Genomic DNA, 20,005 nt, shown 5'->3' with positions numbered 1-20,005 from the left:
TTTCTGACACAATACCACCGTGCAGTTTGTGCTACTACAGTAAATCGATGGTAAATGATGGCGATTTGTAGATTAGAAAGTCTTGACTGTATCGTTGCGAACAGTGTTTCTCCTGTTTGTCAGCACTGTTTCATTTGGCTTTAAACCGAGTCATTTGTGTTCTTCACTGAATTCAAGCACTTCACACTGGATCTGCGAACAGCGCTGTTTTGGTTCTTACAAGCACACAGATTTTCACTTTTACAGATTGTTATTTGATGGACTGGAATGATGTGGATTGCTGCATTATTGTGATGTTTTTATCAGCTATTTGGACTCTCATTCTGACGGCACCAGTGTTAATTTTTAAAGCAATTTTTGATTTAGTTTTAGTCATATTTTAGTCATCTGAATTGTTTTAGTTTTAATCTAGATTAGAGGTCGACCGATGTATCGGTTTTGCCGATTAATCGGCACCGATAGTTGATTGGCGGAGCTATCGGTTATCCATGCCGATAGTTTTTCCGGGTCGGGTCCGTTGCTGGAGCGGCTCAGAAATTCCTCATTATACAACAAAGTCCCTATAGTCTTTGTTATACAGCACGGGAGCAGCCTCTAGTGGCGAAATCACTGACAGCACGTGCTGTTTGTTTAGGCATGTGACACTGCGCGCTGCACAGTGCGGGAAACTTCAAAGGCGGATTTAAAACGTTGACAACGAAACGGTGTACGTATACTGTAGTGCATGTTTTCATGTCATTACTAAGTGATGAATTTGTTGACTAGATGCTGCAGTAGTGGAGAAAAGACAGCAGTATACTTTTGCCCGTTTGGTGATCAAATAAAGTCTTGTAGACCGCCGCTTGAACTGAATGTGACGCGTCCAGTGTGTGTGATACCGGATAGCTGCGAGTTCTTCTAGATGGCGCTGCACTTTTACCCACTGTGTGACTAATTATTTTAATATTTAAATTAGATAACCACAAATGTTCTAGAATAGAAGCAGTTAAATTGTGAAAGTACACAATATCCATATGTATGCAGTTTCAATACTGTGTACCTTGTATAGATATTTAAAGATGGCCATCTTTAGCTTGATTGTTGATGTAATGGTAACACTTTACAATATGAGTCCATTTGTAACATTAAGATTGATAAAAAGCTGTAGAATAGACGTATTTTTCCTTAAGTGTGTTAATTTCAACATTTACTGATATATTAAAAAAATGTTAGTTGTTTTTGTTAATATTAATGAACAATTAACTAACGATAATGATCAATATATAATTAATCATAATATTTTTTTATTAATTTACAAAGTATGGTTCAGTAGGCTACTTTTTTTTTTTTATTGTAGAGCACTATTTATTTTCCATTCAGTATCCATTTTAAAAACTATCGGTCAGTTAATCAGTATCGGCCAGTGTGGTCCAACCTAGTTATCGGTATCGGTAAAATCCAATATCGGTCGACCTCTAATCTAGATTTAGTCAACTAAATGTCACACGATTTTAGTCAACTACAACTACAGTAGGTAGTTATATAAATATAATGTAACATAAACCTATATAATAGGTTTATTTACTCATCAAAGCGTGCCACTGCGGCACGGCACAAACTTACTAGAGCATTCACTTGCTGATGTGTCTCAGTCACTAAACAGCGCCAGTGTGAAGTGCTTGAATTCAGTGAAGAACACAAATGACTTGGTTTAAAGGGGTCATCGATGCCCATTTTCCACAAGTTGATATGATTCTTTAGGGTCTTAATGAAAAGTCTATAATATACTTTGGTTAAAAATTCTCGATGGTTGTGTAAAACAACACCCTTTTTATCTTGCCAAAATCAGCTCTGCAAAAATCAGCTAATTCTGATTGAGGCTGCTTTAAATGCAAATGAGCTCTGCTCACCCCACCCCTCTCTTCTCTCTGTGGAGAGACAAGCCTGTTTACTTTAGCAGCATTTAGCCGCGTTTAGCTGCTAAACTTGCTAACCAGCACATTATTAGGAAAGGCGATCGCAAAGATTAATAAAAAAAAAACCCCTTATACTCACTTCTGCTGTAAGTGAAGCTGGATCATGAATGATTTGCACGAACATAGACGGATATATGTAGATCGGGAGGCGCATTCCTTCACAAACAAATGCAATCTACTGCATCTTTAGCGGCTCAGATGTCGGGAGTAAATGACGATCACTACATTCATTATTACATCCAGCAACACAACACCTCAATCGCTCAGTCAGAGATATTCTTGTCTAACTTACATCCCTGTTCCGGCAACGAAACAAAGAGGGCAGACTATTATAGCTGATGTGAAGTGGGTTTGAGGTAAGACGCTCATGTCAATCAACTATCCTGGGAGTGCCCTCTGTCGGTGTGAGTCACAACGACAGGCATCTGAAAATGGCTCGATTTGAAAAAGGGAATATTATGTTTACAGATTATTTAAAAACCACTGCATGGATTTTTATCATTATAGGGTAGATTTGTACATACACTGCCAACACACATATATATTCAAGCAACATGTAAAAGTGAACTTAGCATCCAGTGACCCCTTTAAAGCCAAATGAAACAGCGCTGACAACGGCAACGATACAGTCAAGACTTTCTAATCTACAAATCACCATCATTTACCATCGATTTACTGTAGTAGCACGAACTGCACAATGGTATTGTGTCAGAAATGTGGGTATATTTGTGTTGAATGTTATTATAATAATGTAGACATCTATTAAATATATTGAAGGAGGAGTAATGGAATATAATTACAGTATTTTTTGTGATTAAGATAGTTTTAATGCATTTATACTAAATATAGACTGCTGTTTTTCATACAAATACTTAGGAACCATAGTACATTTTTACCATGGTATTGAGGTGCTATATTTGTGGTTTTAACTATTATCATGATATGCATGATACTGTGCAAGAGCAATGGTTAATTAAAAAAAACTCAAACATTCAGAATAATTAAATGTCACCATATAAATATGAGGTTGCAACAATTTTTACAGATATTACTGATTTTGAAAATGAACATACATCTACATCTGCATCCTAACAGCTACTTTTAATATTTATTTTAAGGAAAAATCACTGGAAAAAGTAAATTTTCAGCAAATTTTCATTGATCACTAGGCTATTCTGTCAATTAGAATTTGAATTCCTGAAAAGAATGTTCTTAAAATCATCATAAATAACCTCCTTAAGATAGGAAAACATCCAACTTTTGTTGCAAATAAAATATTATGATTATCAGTGTTTTCCAATTCCGATTGATGAATCTTAATGTACTGTTTACGTGAATGCTACATAAAGTGATCGGGTTAGTGTGTGCGTTTATATGTCACAAATCTTCACAAATTTGCAAATCGGAATAGTTTTTTTTTTTTTACGTGTGCATACTGCACGAATATAGAGTTTCTCAATGCACATAATAACCTCTCTCCTACACTTTTTCTTTATTTGTTTTTTAACAGCAGCATTAATGCTGTGCTGGTCATATTTATCACGCAGTAAAAATGCCCCTCCCTGCACCCAAAAGGGGTTGCCTGTGGATGAGAATCCGAAACAAGAACTAGTGGGAGGTTGTCCTGCTCCACTTCACAGTTTTTTAATAGCAGGCCACGCATTTATACAACACTTTATTCAGTAGGAAGAACCGCGTGTCATACGTCATTATGCTATTTCTGCGTCGTTGCACATGCGCAGTCCTTTCAAGTGTTTACATGCACTTTTGTTTCCCAACAAAATTTGTTTCCCATTTATTCGCTGACAGCTCTCCTGCCCTGTTGAGAGAAATCAGCAGTAAGTGCAGAGGCTCTTCCTTCAGCCTGAGGCTTATTCATTCACTTTTAGAGTGCAAGGGCCTTTACAGTTGCCAAAAATACAACTTTTTTTTTTTTCATTAAAAATAAATAAACCCAGCTCAGATGACAAAAAGTAGCACAAGAGTAACATCATGCATTACTTTCCATAAAAAATTAACTGAGTAACGCAATGTTACTTTTTAATGAAGTAACAGAATATTGTAATGCATTACTTTTAAAAGAGAGAAGAAAGTGTTGTTTGTTTGTGTTATTGTTATTAAAAGTTTCTCTGTAAGACAAAATTCAACAACAGTCAGCTAATACCAAAGCTTGTTATTTTCATCTTAATCAAAACAAAAAAAAGATGTTCTGAAAATAACTGAAAACTTTTTCACGATTTCTTTTTAGAATTTATTTAAAGACATTTCTTAACTTTTTTTTCTGAAGATTTTCATGAAACTGGCCACAGAGCTGCATTTCCTTCCATCTAAGCTCATGCAGTTGTCTTTTCCCCCAACTGACACCTGTCAAATTGAGGAACTTTCTAGACTTTCCAGTCTGGACGTGACAGTCCTTCATAGCAGAAGCAAAACTCAGTTACCCAGCATCTTCTGAGGAGCGTCATTGACATGATTAAGAAGTCCAGTGTGTCTCCACAGAGTCCTGACCAGATGAAAAGAATAACCTGTGGTGTCAAAAGCAGAGGCGGAAAAGAAAGTCTGAATAATGAGAAAATTTATTGTAACGTCAAGCGGCCTCTCTAGGGAGTATGTCTTTGACGCAAGGTATTAAAATGTACAAACACCTGACACAGATTTTCCCATTGGGGAAAGTTTTTCCTTTCAGAAGTGTTCCATTACCAAAAAGACAGGGTGGAAACACGTCTGTGCGCACCTACGGTATGACGAGCCTCTTTCTATTTTAAGACTTTATGCAACCGTGGGGGATCGTAACCTTTTAGTGATTACCATGCAATTATGAGTCATGTACTTGTGAATGGCTTGGTCCACGGTGACCCCTCACAAATGATGAAAAATTCACACAAGGGAATCGGCTGTTCAGATTATGTTATAATAAGAGCTTGCAAGATGTATAATGTAACATAACATGGAGCTGTTTGTATGGATTTGCAGGTGATTGGGCTGGACCATTCAAACATGATATGTGATTTTCCTCGGCTATTACCGGTTGCATGGCTGAACTTCACATAAAAGGCTGCAGCTATGATTTTAACATGTATATAAATAATGTGTGTAAACAAATAATAATTTGAAGAAATGCCCTTGAAGTGTGTTTAAGATTCATATGATAGATTTTTTACATCTCTGAAATGTTAGTAGTTTTTTTTTTTTTTTTAATAGAGTAAAATCAGTAATGATTTAGTGTTCAGTGACTTTGTTCCATCGTAAGGTGAATAAGCCTTCAGACCTCAGTGTTTTTCAAACGTTTTTTTTTTTTTTTTTTGCCAAGCCAACATTTTATGGACAAGCTTCACTTTTATGTTTAAAATGAAATTACAGTTTACAGTTTTTAAATTACTAATTTAAATTACAGTTTTACATATGAGTATAAATTTTAATGTTCTGTGCGATTAATAATGATTAATTCCAGATTTTTTTATTTTTTTTTATTTTTAAGTCCCTGGTAAGGCAGCTGTAAGTTCATCAAAAAATATGGTTTAAATATTGTGAAAATTATTCCAATATAAAGTAACTGTTTTATGTTTTAATAAAATTTAAATTAAAATATAATTTATTCCTGTGATGCAAAGATAAATTTTTAGCTTCATTACTCCAGTCTTCAGTATCACATGAATTGCTGGGGAATATGTATTTGTGTATATATATATAAAATTAAAAACGCAACACTTTTGTTTTTGACCCCATTTTTCATGAGCTGAGTTCAAAGACTTTTTCTATGTACACAAAAGGCCTATTTCTCTCAAATATTGTTCACAAATCTGTCTAAATCTGTGTTAGTGAGCACTTCTCCTTTGCCAAGATAATCCGTCCACCTCACAGTTGTGGCATATCAAGATGCTGATTAGACAGCATGATTATTGCACAGGTGTGCCTTAGGCTAGCCACAATAAAAGGCCACTGTAAAATGTGCAGTTTTACTGTATTGGGGGGGTCTGGGGGGGTCCACACAGTGGAACACATCTCCTTTGCATAGAGTTGATCAGGTTGTTGATTGTGGCCTGCGGAATGTTGGTCCACTCCTCCACAATGGTTGTGCGAAGTTGCTGGATATTGGCAGGAACTGGAACACACTGTCATATACGCCAATCCAGAGCATCCCAAACATGCTCAATGGGTGACATGTCCAGTGAGTATGCTGGCCATGCTAGAACTGGGATGTTTTCAGCTTCCAGGAATTGTGTACAGATCCTTGCACCATGGGGCCGTGTATTATCATGCTGCAATATGAGGTGATGGTTGTGGATGAATGGCACAGCAATGGGCCTCAGGATCTCATCACGTTATCTCTGTGCATTCAAAATGGCATCAATAAAATGCACCTGTGTTCGTTGTCCATAACATACGCCTGCCCATACCATAACCCCACCGCCAACATGGGTCACTCGATTCACAACGTGGACATCAGCAAACCGCTCACCCACACGACACCATACACGCTGTGGTAGGCTTATGGTAGAGAAATGAACATTCAATTCACGGGCAACAGCTCTGGTGCAGTCAGCATGCCAATTGCACACTCCCTCAAAACTTGTAACATCTGTGGCATTGTGCTGTGTGATAAAACTGCACATTTTAGAGTGGCCTTTTATTGTGGCCAGGCTAAAGCACACCCGTTTTTTGTTTGGTTAAAATAAATAAATAAATACATAAATACATACATAACAGAAACCTCATTTCAGAACTATAAAAAAATGTTAAATGGAATCAATGTATTTGAAATTGATTTTTACTTTTTAATATTAGTATTAATGTAGTATTAGTATTAGTAAGTCTTTACTGTATCTTTTGATCAATTTCTTGCTGAAATAAAGTTCTTACTGAATAACTTAGTTTAATTTAAATGTGTAATGTTATTTTAATTTAATTAAAAAAAAAAAAAAAAAAAAAACTTTTCTTTGAATTTTAATTGAAAAGTGCAAAATTTAAATCAAATTTAAAAGGCTTTCTGAATTCAATTCCCTGTAAAATTCTGCATTACACCGTGACAGATTTACAAACAATCTGTGCTGAAATGTGCTATTCAAAATGTCAAGATGAGGTTGAAATGATCCCGGATGCTGCTAAAAATAAATCAAGCCCTTCGACTGTAACGTTAAGATTCTTTGGAAGGATCTGCAGAGTGCCAGGTGCTCCACACAACCAGAAAAAGCTCAAGGTTTGGCTGATTTTCCCAACACATTTTCCTCTTAACATTTGTTCTTAATATACCTATCCAGCTTTCTCATTATTACCTCAGCGTGACTGGCTGGGCCAAGTTTCTGCACACAATATGTGCATCATTAACATGTAAACAAGGTGATGCATTCATCTGCCTGTCCTCAGAAAGTTCACAAAAAGTTTTGAATGACATTTTGAGTTCTGAAAATTACAGCACGTTTTTATACTACAATAAAATCTTAAAAGGTTGAGATAAATGACCCCTCTGTGTACTTTCTAATGTCCTTCAGCTTTCAGTCTTCTCTCTGACAAATATCTATCATCTAGCAAACTGGCTGTGAAGTTTAAGGCTTTACACATAGCTGTTATTTTTAGTCTGATGTTTTTGTGAACATACCTTGAAACCGCTCCAAGGATGAATAGCCATCTGGATCACTGAATAATAGACACATCCCGCCTGCACTGGCTTTAAACACGCCGTCTCGCCACGTGGAAACGAACCTGCAGGGTTATGACTAAAATAAGGCCTGTGTTACCTTTGATGCTTCTCTTCTGTCTTGCTGTGGCTGAGCAATATGAGAGATCATTGTGGTCAGAGAATCTGTAATGAGAAAGAAACCGCTTTGTCCTGCACGATTTGGAGCAGAGCGTTTTAACAGATAACAGTCAATTTGTTATACGTTGCTGGGAATGAAACGCATCTCATACAACAATGTTGTTAAACAAACTGCAGTTCGCACCGTTCCGTTTTACCTAGTATTAATTATTGATCAGATAAAAGAAGCACAAAGGGAATTGCGAGTCAATATTTAATCAAGAGTGCCTGCCTGGATCTAGATGGGTGCGGAGAAGGGCATCATTATAACACACAGGCAGTCCACCATCTATGATGGGATTTCATCACACTGTTTCTTTGGTCAAACAACTCAGGGGGATTTTCAATGTTGTACATGGCCAGCATTACAAATGGGTGTCCCCAACAGCATGTCCTCATTCCTCACGCTGCCTTTTCATAATGAAGAAGAGGTGAGAATGAGAAAAAAAAAAAAATGAAATGAGATGACAAGGTCTTCCAGAATGAAGGCTGTTGACCTTGTGTTGGATGTGACTGGCTAGAGATGGCATAATTTGGTCCAGTGTAGCCTCCATCTTCCCTGTAACAAGCTAGAAAACAGAAAATTAAATATGATACGGGCAAAAATGAGTTTGCTCTGTGAAGAGGTGGCTGAAACAATGCATTTTATTTTTTGCACTAAATGTAGACTGCGTACCTGCTGTTTCTGCCTGATCTGAGCCTTAAGACTTGTGAAAGTTAGCATAACTGAATATAATCTGATTGATTTGGTAATAATAAATATTACTGACTTAATGAGATCAGTTACATATGGAGGCTCCTTTATGCCTAATCCTTTTTTTTATACGTTTATATTTTACAATTCTGAGGAAGAAAGTCAGAACTGCGAGTTTGTATTGATTGCGAATTAAGTCAGAATTGTGAGATATAAACTTGTAATTCTGAGAGCATATCAGTCCTTTTTCCCCTCAAAATTGGACCTAATAACTCACAGTTGTAAGTTTATATTGCATAATTCTGAGGGAAAAAAGTCAATTGTGCAATTGTGACTTCATTTCTCACAACTGCGAGTTTATAACATGCAATTTTGAGAAATTCTGAGTTTATATCTCAGAGTTCTGACTTTATTTCTCACAATTGTGAGTTTATATCTCACAATTCTGAGAAAAAAAGTCAGAATTGCAAGTTTGTATCAATTGTGAGTTAAGCCAGAATTGTGAGATATAAACTCGGAATTCTGAGACCATATCAGTCTTTTTTTCCCCCTTCAAAATTGGACTTTATAACTTGCAATTGTGCGTTTATATCTCACAATTCTGAGAAAAAAATCAAAATTGTGAGTTTATATCTCATGGTTCAGACTTTATAATTCGCAATTGCGAGTTTATATCTCACAATTCTGAGAAAAACGTTGGAATTCTGAGTTTATATGTCAATTTTAAATATTTCTCGCAATTGTGAGTTTATATCTTGCAATTCTGACTTTATATCTCACAATTCTGAGAAAAAAGTCAGAATCAGTTAAGAATTCTGAGAACATATCAGTCCTTTTCCCCCTTTTAAAATTGAACTTTAAAACTTGCAATTGCAGATTTATGCTTCAAAGTTCTGAGAAAAAGTCAGAATGAATTTTTATCTAGCGGTTGTGACTTAATTTCTTGCAATTGCGAGTTTATATCAGGCAATTCTGAGGGAAAAGTCGGAATTGCGAATTTATATCAATTGTGAATAAAGTCAGAATTGTAAGATATAATCTCGGAATTCTGAGAATTTGTCATATATGTATCAGTCCTTTTTTCCCCCTTCAAAAATCTGACTTTGTAACTTGCAATTGCGAGTTTATATCTCACAGTTCTGAGAAAATAGTCATAATTCTAAGTTTATATTTCAGTTTTAAATATTTCTCGCAATTGTGAGTTTATATCTCGCAATTCTGACTTTATATCTCACAATTCTGAGAAAAAAGTCAGGATTGCAAGTTTGTATCAATTGCGAGTTAAGAATTCTGAGAACATATCAGTCCTTTTTCCCCCTTCAAAATTGGACTTTATAACTCACACTTGCAAGTGTCTCACAGTTCTGAGAAAAAAGTCAGAAGGAGATTTTATCTAGCAGTAGGGATTTTTCTTGCAATTGCGAGTTTATATCAGGCAATTCTGAGGGAAAAGTCGGAATTGCGAGTTTATATCAATTGTGAATTAAGTCAGAATTGTGAGATATAAACTCGGAATTCTGAGAACATATCAGTCTTTATAACTTGCAATTGTGAGTTTATATCACTTAATTCTGTGAAAAAAGTCAGAATTCTGAGTTTATATTTCAATTTTAAATATTTATCGCAATTGTGAGTTTATATCTTGCAATTCTGACTTTATATCTAGGGTTGTTTGATTTCTAAAATTTTGGAATCAAGTCCGATTCCTGGTTCTGGAATTGATGAGATTCGATTCCAAGAATCTTTTAAAGAATTCAATTTAAATTGTAATTTTGTCTGCATTGCACATGAAATTAGTCATAGCCCACAGCGCAGTTCAGCTGAATGATGTGTACTTCAGGGGTATGCTTTGCGCAAAATTAACAAACTGTACACTGAAACAAAATAACCAGAACAAGCTTGTTGTTTATCTGTCAATTAGATGCACTCTCAGCCACTAATCTGTGCTCTCAGCATTTTCTTTCAGAATTAGCATTGGCTGTTAGAAAGGTTAATTAATAGCAGTTTATTTAAGATGGAAGTAGGATCAACACCCTCGATCATGATCTATTCTGTCGTGCAGCGCTCAAAACTGTGGACAATATAAGGCCATTCCACCGTAAAATAACTTCTGAATCATTTTGAACTGGTTCATTAAAACAGTCTATCCAAAAGAACCTTTTCGTGGAAACGAATCAGACTTCTAATCACTATTAGCGAGCAAGAGGCAAATTAGTAAGTGCTTAACGGAAGGCTGCATCCTCAAACGCAGACATGCTCAGTACCGACTCTTTTCATTCAGTTTATTTTTGTGAATCGATGTTCAGTGACATTTGATGACAGCAGCCGAGATATGCAGCCGTTTAAGAGGCACCCATAGATAAGCTTTGTTGAACTGAAAACGGCTATGAATGGGGAGTCGATTCCCCTTGATAGGATCGATTCCAAGCTTTGGAATCGACTCTCGATTCCCAACGCTTCGGAATCGAGGAATTGATTCTTTTTGGAATCGACTCCCAGCCCTATTTATATCACTCAATTCTGAGAAAAAAGTCAGAATTGTGAGTTTGTGTCAATTGCGAGTTAAGAATTCTGAGAACATATCAGTCCTTTTTTCCCCTTCAAAATTGGACTTTATAACTTGCAATTGCGAGTTTATATTATTATTTTATTTATTTATTTTTTGGCAAGTCTGAGTATTAAAAGTTTTTCCCCTTTTCCCCTTTGGTAAAACTTTTATCTTTTCACTGTTCCACTAGGTAGAATTAAAAGGATGGAAATTATGAAAAGTTTAAGTCTGTTTTGAGCTGTTGCTATTGTGCTGCAATTATGAAACAAGTATTTAATAGCTTAATACATTTTAATGGATTGTTTTCATGAACTAAATTGCTTTATGATAAAGAAAATACATCAATTTCCACTCAATGAGTTTGTTTTCTACTTAAATGATGCTGTTATAATATCCAGCATATTGATTCTGGTAGTGAGTGTCGGCGTAACAATGTCAGCGCTGGGCAAATTAAATGTGCTCATTGTGCCAACTTTATGGAGAATAGCAATTGGATCATCAGCCTCAGTCTTCAGATCATTACATAAGTAATCAGATGGTCAGGCATTCCAGTGAGCTTCCCAAATCAGATTCTTGAGGTGAATGCTGTCCAGGTGTTGAGCTCAGACAGAAATCACGCTTAATCCTTAAACACAAATCAATACCTTCTGTGCTTCATTACTTCAGGGTATATTTCGAAAGCTGTAGCATGAATTATAGAAGAGCTGTGTTTGTAGCTAGCACCCGATTTAGGATAGATAATTTGGTGAATGCACAATTCTGACAAGCTCTTAAAGAAATGGTTCACTCAAAAATAAAAATTTACTGAAATACTCCTCACCCTCAGGCCATCTAGGATGTAGATGAGTTTGTTTCTTCATCTGAACAGATTTGGAGAAATGTAGCATTATGTCACTTGCTCACAAAGGACAAACGGATCCTCTGCAGTGAATGGGTGCCGTCAATATGAGAATCCAAACAGCTGATAAAAACAAGATAATAATCCACACAACTCCAGTCCAAAAGTTGCATGTTTGCAAGAAACAAATCCACATCAAACCATTGCTTTCTCCTAGTGAAAAAGTCATCTCATCTGAATCAGGAGAGAAATATGCACAGATCAAGCATTGTTTACAAGTGAAAACAGTCCAAAACCGTTCTAAACAAGTACATCAGTGGATTTTGATGGGAGTGCACAACAGAGGATGGACCTTTTCATTGGGGGAAATGTTTTTATGGATTATGAACTGGTATTTTGGCCAGAAGCAATGGTTTAAAGTTAAAATGCCTTAATGATGAATTTGTTTCTTACAAACATGCAGCGTTTCACTTCTCAAGATGTTAACTGATAGACTTCATTCTGACGGCACCCATTCACTGCAGAGGATCCATTGGTGAGCAAGTGATGTAATGCTACATTTCTCCAAATCTGATCTGATGAAGAAACAAACTCATCTTCATCTTGGATGGCCCTGCAAAATATTTTAACAAACTTATTTCTGCTATTTTATTTAAAACATGTCATTTAGTTTGATATTTTTTTGCAATGCAATGACATTCATGCACTGAAAAATAGACGCACAAACAATTTTCACTCAGAAATTGCTGGTAAATTTTAAAATAATTACACAGAAACAGCAAGTTTTGAAGTAGAAAGACTGAAATAGGATTTTCTTGCAAAACCTGCTTCAGTAATCCTTGATTTACAGCTTTGAAAAATCATTTTTTCAATCCATTTTTACATGTCCAAAGGCCACTGATTACATCAGTGAACAAAGACAGTGGCTACAAACTCCATCAGACTGAAAAAGCACATCAACGGCAGACAGACAAGATCAGAGAGATACAACAAAAGAGATGTGGCCTCTAACCGGAGTCCTAGAGAGAAAAACAACTGCAGTTTTTTGGAGGCTGCCTCTCACTGGGGTGGGATCACGAAGGACAGACAAATTCAGAGGGGATGTCAGGATGAAAGAGTGCCGCAGGTGACGGGCCAAAAGGTTAGGAGAGATGAGGAATAGGGAAGTAAAGCTGGGGGCTGCAGAGGCAAACAGGAAGTGCTGCAGGTGCGACAGTGGCCAACACATCTGGCACAAGGATGAAGATAACAACAGGAAGTAGCAGTAGAGCGGCGGGAGGGTAGAGAGAGAGACGAGGGCAGACGAGGACAACAGAAGGAGGACAGGGAAGGGGAGGGTCATCGATGACATAATGTGAGGAAATACAATACTGAACAAAACTTATTACATACATGTGATCTCACATTACCGCACCTGTGCAACCATAGTGGCAAATGCCAGACGCTAGATGAGAAAAGATCAGATTCTTTCAGTCACCTGCGCTGGTGGAAATGAATAATATAACACCTCGAAAATATCAAATGAAATGCCAGAAAAGGATGAGGTTATGCTTTGAGCTGGAAATATATTTACCTAGTTGAAATAGCTCTGCCTGTTGTAGCTGCCATGTTTGCATCTACAAGAAGTTTCCATCTACAACATTAAATTGATCAAAAGTGACATTTTTAATTTATAAAAATGTACCATGGTTTATTAAGCGAATTAAAAAATGTATCATGGTTTATTAAGCAAGATATTAAGCTGGTTTATTAAGCAGCACAACATTAATAAAATTAATAAATGTTTCTTAACCATCAAATCATCATATTATAATATATGATATGGATGTATATTTACCTTATTAAAATAATGTCTATCTAATATATCTTTTTGAAGATGGCAGATATGCAATGATAGATAACTAATATTAAGTTAGTACTTTTTGATTATTTTTCATTATTATTTATCATCATTTTTCAAACTGTAGTTTGTGGTGAAATACAGCATGAATTAATGTCTTGTTAATTACATGCATTGAAATTTGTTAGTAAAAATTAGTTTTGCTATTAAAAATTAAATTAATTGGAAAAAAAAGGAAATGAATTGAAAAATTGATAATACAAGTATTGCTCAAACACTACACTTTAAAAATGACATTGAAGTTGTAAATAAAACAAGATAAAAAACATCATTGTAATACATTTGAAAAAAACTAACTTTATACTTCAAAATTTCACATGTAATACTTGCTTGTAATTATCTGTGAAATTTACTAGATTTTTGTTGTATTTGTAGTATTTATTGTTTATTTGTCAAGCCTCATATTTCAAATTTTAAAGTATAAAAGTAAACCCTTAAACTGATTACAAATTTAACAAGTTAGACTGGCTTGCTCAAAATCAGTAGTAAGTAAAAGGTGCCATATTTTAATAACTGAAACCTACTAAAAAGATAAAGTGTGTCCAAAAAAGTAAAATCTTATTCTTTCTTTCTTTCTTTCTTAGTCTTGGAAATAATGTGAAACAATGTTAAACATAAAAATGTTCATTATATATTCAATAATTGCAGAACTTAAGTAAGCGCATGTTTCTTGTCCAATCATCCAGTTGAACCAACAACACAGAGTTTTCAGCTCCACAAACTGAGCTTTGCGTTTGTCTGACAGAACAAGCGAATTAACACACGCTGCAGTTTTGAAGAAAACATAGGCATAAAAAATGATATATTGCTGTAGTTTCCCATTTATTTCATTTGAAATGATTTATTTGTTATGTAAAGCAGTTGTGTGACACTAAGAAGAGTTTGGCACATAATCAGCTCATTTAACCAATGAGAGAAGCACAAAGGTGTGTTTACAGTTTATTGTATCATAAATCATATACTAACAACTGTCATATACTAACATCCGTGACACTGGAGCAAATAGTTGCTGAAAATTTAGCTTTGTATCACAGGAATAAATTACATTTTTAATCATATTCAAATAGAAAAGTTATTTTAAAATATAGTATTTCACAATATGACTCTTTTTACTGTGTTTTCATCAAATATGCAGCCTTGGTGAGCAGAAGAGACTTCTTAAAAGAGACCTAAAAGATGGCTTTCAAAAAAGAATAAAATAATTTTCAAATAAAGTGGTTTTTATTTTTAAAAGTTAAAAACTTCATGCATTATTGTTTAATCAAAATTTAATTGTGGGTATGTTTTATTAAAATAGCAACATTTTGAACAAAAAGCTGAGAAAATCTAATGACTACATCTGGATTAGATTCAGCTTGATGATCAAAACATAGATGGAGTAGATCAACACCCCAAAGCTTGCACAGTCTTAAACTGGGTTGACATTTCATTTGGTAACTTTGGTTTATATGCCATTAAAGGAGTAGTTCACTTCCAGAACAAAAATGTACAGATAATGTACTTCAAGATGTTCGTGTCTTTCTTTCTTCAGTCGTAAAGAAATAGTTTTTGGAGGAAAACATTTCAGAATTTCTCTCCATAGTGGACTTCTATGGCCACCCCAAGTTTAAACTTCCAAAATGCAGTTTAAATGCGGCTTCAAAGGACTCTAAACAATCCCAGCCATGGAGGAAGGGGCTTATCTAGCAATAGATTAGTTATTTTCTAAAAAAAATTTCAGTTTATATACTTTTTAACCTCAAACACTTGTCTTGCTCTGTGTATACTCTTTGTTTTCTGGTTCAAGACAGTTAGGTTATGCCGAAAAACTCCCATCTCTTTTTCTCCTCCAACTTCAAAATCGTCCTACATCCCTGCAGAATTACAAATCTATTGTTTACAAAGTATACATGCAAAGAAGGTTAAATGCCCTTTAAAAAAAACAACAACTGATGTATATACAGTATATATATATATATATATATATATATATATATATATTTATTTTATAAGGTTGGCTACGGTACAATACTAGAATGTGATACCTCGGTATCGATACCATAGGTAACAAATAACCAGCCTCAAAAGATAAATGAATTAAAAACAATTTAGTAAGTAATGTTAACATACTAAACATGTATTAGTACATTTATCATTTCTAACTAATTATTGACCTAGATTAATAAGTGCTATAATACGGTTAGGTCAGCTTACCTAATGAATTTTGACAAAGGTTGCTTTGCTGTAAAGTGTTATTCTAACAGTGAAAGTATTTAAAATCACGTTAATATCTCTGTCTGATTGGTTTCAGATTTTGGTTGTGATCAGTTGTGAATAAAAGTTTATGAATGATGTTTGATGCACTCACCTGTCAATCTCTAAATTTGCGTTAAAGATCAGGATGAGCAAGTGACAAATACTTGGCAAGATTTGGTGTGTTGCCTCCTGTGGCAACACATTTATAGCAAAGCTTGCATACAGTTACAGTAAGGTCAGCTTGTTCACCTTTATCATCTGTTTTGTATGCAAAATAATGCCATATTTCACATCTACTGTTGTCTTTATGTGCTAGATTTGAGTGTGTTGATGGAGTTTCATCTATTTGATGATCCATTGCGTTGTGGTGTTGTCACGTTTACCCGTTTTTGCAGCAATTTGGGAAGCACTGCTGCCTACAGATGAACTTAATAATATACCAAACTGATCAAAATGATAGTATCGAACCCATTGAAATATATACCAGTATTTTTCCAGTACTGGTATACCACGCATCCCTAATATATATATATATATATATATATATATGTTAACATATATTGTTTCTCTCACCTCCTCAGATGTGACGCTCGCGTGGGTTGTCAGATTGAGGACACAGAACAGGAACAAGTGCAACTGACAATGGAAGAAAACAAACCTTACAATGTAAGTTTTTTAGTTGATTTATCCACGTTTTAATATGCCTCTGGTCATAGATTGTTTAAATGAATGCGAAAGGCTTTTTAGGTCGGGTGGAATCTGCAAACTCTGATCCAGTTTGTTTGCTGCCTTTCTTTAGCTTCAGTATGCAGTATTTTCCACCAACTGGCAACCCGGGGTGTCAAAATACTACTTGTTAAACTGCCAGTGGGCGGAGTCACAAAGACCAAAACAAAAACACACATTCCAAAATGGAATGCACATTTTAAAAGTAGTATGAATTAATGAATTAGTGTTTTTATGCTTTACATCCAGCATTTTAAAAAATAAATTATCCATATGTTTCTGATGCTGGAATCCTACTGAAGTCCTACTGAACATTCTTTATTCTTCTATTTGTTCTGTTGTCGACATGTTTTTGGCAGTTAACTAAATAAATGTGTTGTAGTGACAGCCCTAATTATAAAACAGTCAAATGCTCTGAACAAACAAATAATCCTCTGATATAGTCCGGCATGCAGTATGTAATATTGACAGCTAGTGGTTGAAATAAGTACTGCAGCCCAAATTCAAAATATTGTTTCTCCGGCCTCTTCGTCCGCAGACAGGAGAGCACGTGGGTTGCCAGATTGAGGAAAAGTTCAGGAATTGAATTGAAGGTGATCCTTACACTGTAAGTTTATAGGTTGATTTATCCACATTTTAAGATGCCTCTGGTCATAAAACTTTTAAATGGATGCCGAGGCTTTTTAGGTCGGGTAGAATCTGCAATCTCTGAGTCAGTTAGTTTGCTGCCTTGCATGACTTCAATACGCTGTGTTTTCCACTAACTGGCAACCGAGAGCATCGAAACTATTGGTTAATCTGGCATTAGGCAGAATCATACAGGCAAAAACAAAAACAAACATTCTGAAATGGAATGTATATTTTCAAAGTAGAATAACTGGTTGTAACATTGTTTTTTGGAAAAACAAGTATGTGACTCTGGACCATAAAACCAGTCATAAGGGTCAGGTTTTTTTTAAATGAAATTTATACATCATCTGAAAGCTGAAAAAATAAGCTTTCCATTGATGTATGGTTTGTTAGAATAGCACAATCATATTTTGCCAAGATATGGAAAACCACCTTTGTTGTCCAAATGAAGTTCTTAGCAATGCATATTACAATCAAAAATATTTTGCCAAGATATGACTATTTAAAAATTTAAAAGTCCTACTGAACCAAAACATTGATGTTTTAAGATATGAAACTTGTAGGAGGTACAAAAACCTCTTTTATGTCAAAAGATCAAGGCAAATTTGATTTCTCATATCATGACCCCTGAAAGAAGGGTCTGTAAACAAAACAATAATTTCCTGGCAGAAAATGACCAGTACCTTTTCCATTTTTCCACTCCGTATTTTTTTCAGTGAACTGTTCCTGTCATGGGTTGGCAGAGAGCCACCTCCAGGTTTTCTGACTGACATGTGCAGGCCGCAGTCAGATTCATAAGTGCCAGGACTGTCACACAGACAGGTGTGATTCTCAGGGCACCCATTTCATTGATACCTGTCAGCTAGCAGAGACATTTTTATGCCTGGTAAAAATCATCACCTAGAACAGCGTTAAAATAAGTGCTCTCAGTGTTTTAATGCCGCTATCGCTAATATAGTGAAGTGCTGCAGCTGTGAATATCACACAATCCATACAAGAGCAGAACAATTTCAGGTGTTGCAGATTTCCACTCAGAGATCGAGACTGACGTGTCGGGTTAAACCACGAGGGCCCGGTTTGCACAGGCTGTATCTTTTTGCAGCGGTCACGTTAAACATGGCTCAGCATGAATCTGTTAATATCACCTACAGGCTCTAGAGACAATCAAACATCTGTGCCATACTATATTTAAACATGCCACTGCGTCTCTTTACCACCAACAGACAAGGAAGGGGAAAAAAAAATGAACAAGTGAGAATGAAAGTAGGACATTCACAACCCTACAGCATTTCTATTACAGAAAAAAAGACGGTGTGAGAAAAGACTGTTCTGGTGTTTGTGTAAGATGCTGTCTTAACAGAACATGCTGCTGATATCAGGGAGACAACAGTGACCTTTTTACATTTGCAGTAGTCACGAGCCACGTTCAGGTGATGTAAAATAAAATTATCCTAAGGCTAATGATGGTGAATGCATATATAAAACAAGAAAGAAGCCGTTTATTCACACAGAATGAATTCTTGTTCAAAAGCTGCTAGACAGGGAGCAGCACAGTGAAACAAAACACAGGCGTTTCGAGACATCAGTTGTGAACTAGTTTCAAGCAGTTTGTTTACATAGAACAACAGTTACAAAATATTGCTCAGTATTGTTTCATGATATGAAAATATATTCATATCTAAAGCCACTTTTGCTCATTTGAGACCATGTCTTTTGATCATTTTTTTCAACAAATGTTATTTACATTTTAGTTATTGTTATTATTGTTATTTTGTTTTTTGTTGTTACTGGCTTTTTTTTTTTTTTTGTATGTTGACTTTTTAAGGAAAAAATGTGAAATAATGTAAAATTTATATTAAAAGGATATTGTTTGAATTAACTGAGTGATGCAATTGAATTCTTTTTGCCATAAATATAGCCATTGTTGCTGACATGGTGCATAAATAAATAAATAAATAAAATGTAATGTAAAATTAATTTAAATATATTAAAAAAGTAACAGCCATTTCAACCTTAAACTCTTTCCTTGCGCATATAAGTAAAGAAATCCTTATCCTTTTCTCAGTCTCAAACTGTGTGACCAAATTTGAAGAGACAACAGCACAGTTTTCATTTTGCACAAAGTTTATGAATTTATGCATTTTTTTAGAAACAGCTGTTTCATAGAGAATCCCCACCAAATAGAAAGGAAAAGGAAAGTTTGTCAGTGTTGTTTTTGTTAATTAAAACTACAAAAAAATTCTTTCATTAAAATAAAGCAAAAAAAATAAAAATAAAAATAAATAAATAAAAAATAATAATAATAATGATATATATATATATACATTTTATACAGACACTAGTTAACTAAAATTAACTAAAGGAAAATTTGTCAGTGTTGTTTTTGTTCATTAAAACTATGATTTTTTTTTAACTGAAATAAACAAAACGAAATATTAATTTCATATCAAAGACTTAAAATGGTTAAATGGAAATTTTTAAGAAGTACAACAGCAGTTTTATACTGACACCCCTCCAGCTAGTTAAGGAAAGTCAAGGAAAGTTTGTCAGTGTTGTTTTTGTTAATTAAAACTATTTAAGAAAAAGAATAATAATTGAAACAAAATATAAATATTAGATAAATAACTTAAAGTTGAACAATTATAAAATGTTGCCTGAATGTCACCTGACATAAATAATAAATAA

General features: G+C 34.9%; 1 long non-coding RNA gene across 1 annotated transcript in view; it reads left to right on the top strand.

Annotated features, from left to right (window-relative positions):
* LOC127164897 (uncharacterized) overlaps window positions 1-20,005 on the top strand; it is a 65,599-nt gene that overhangs the window by 15,989 nt on the left and 29,605 nt on the right. The window contains exon 2 of the long non-coding RNA XR_007827718.1: window positions 16,546-16,630. This is a non-coding gene — a long non-coding RNA (uncharacterized LOC127164897). The remainder of the gene's footprint in view (window positions 1-16,545; window positions 16,631-20,005) is intronic.

Source organism: Labeo rohita, chromosome 5 (genome assembly GCF_022985175.1).
Source record: "Labeo rohita strain BAU-BD-2019 chromosome 5, IGBB_LRoh.1.0, whole genome shotgun sequence".
NCBI classification, from domain to species: domain Eukaryota; kingdom Metazoa; phylum Chordata; class Actinopteri; order Cypriniformes; family Cyprinidae; genus Labeo; species Labeo rohita.
This window is presented reverse-complemented; position numbering and strand designations above follow the sequence as displayed.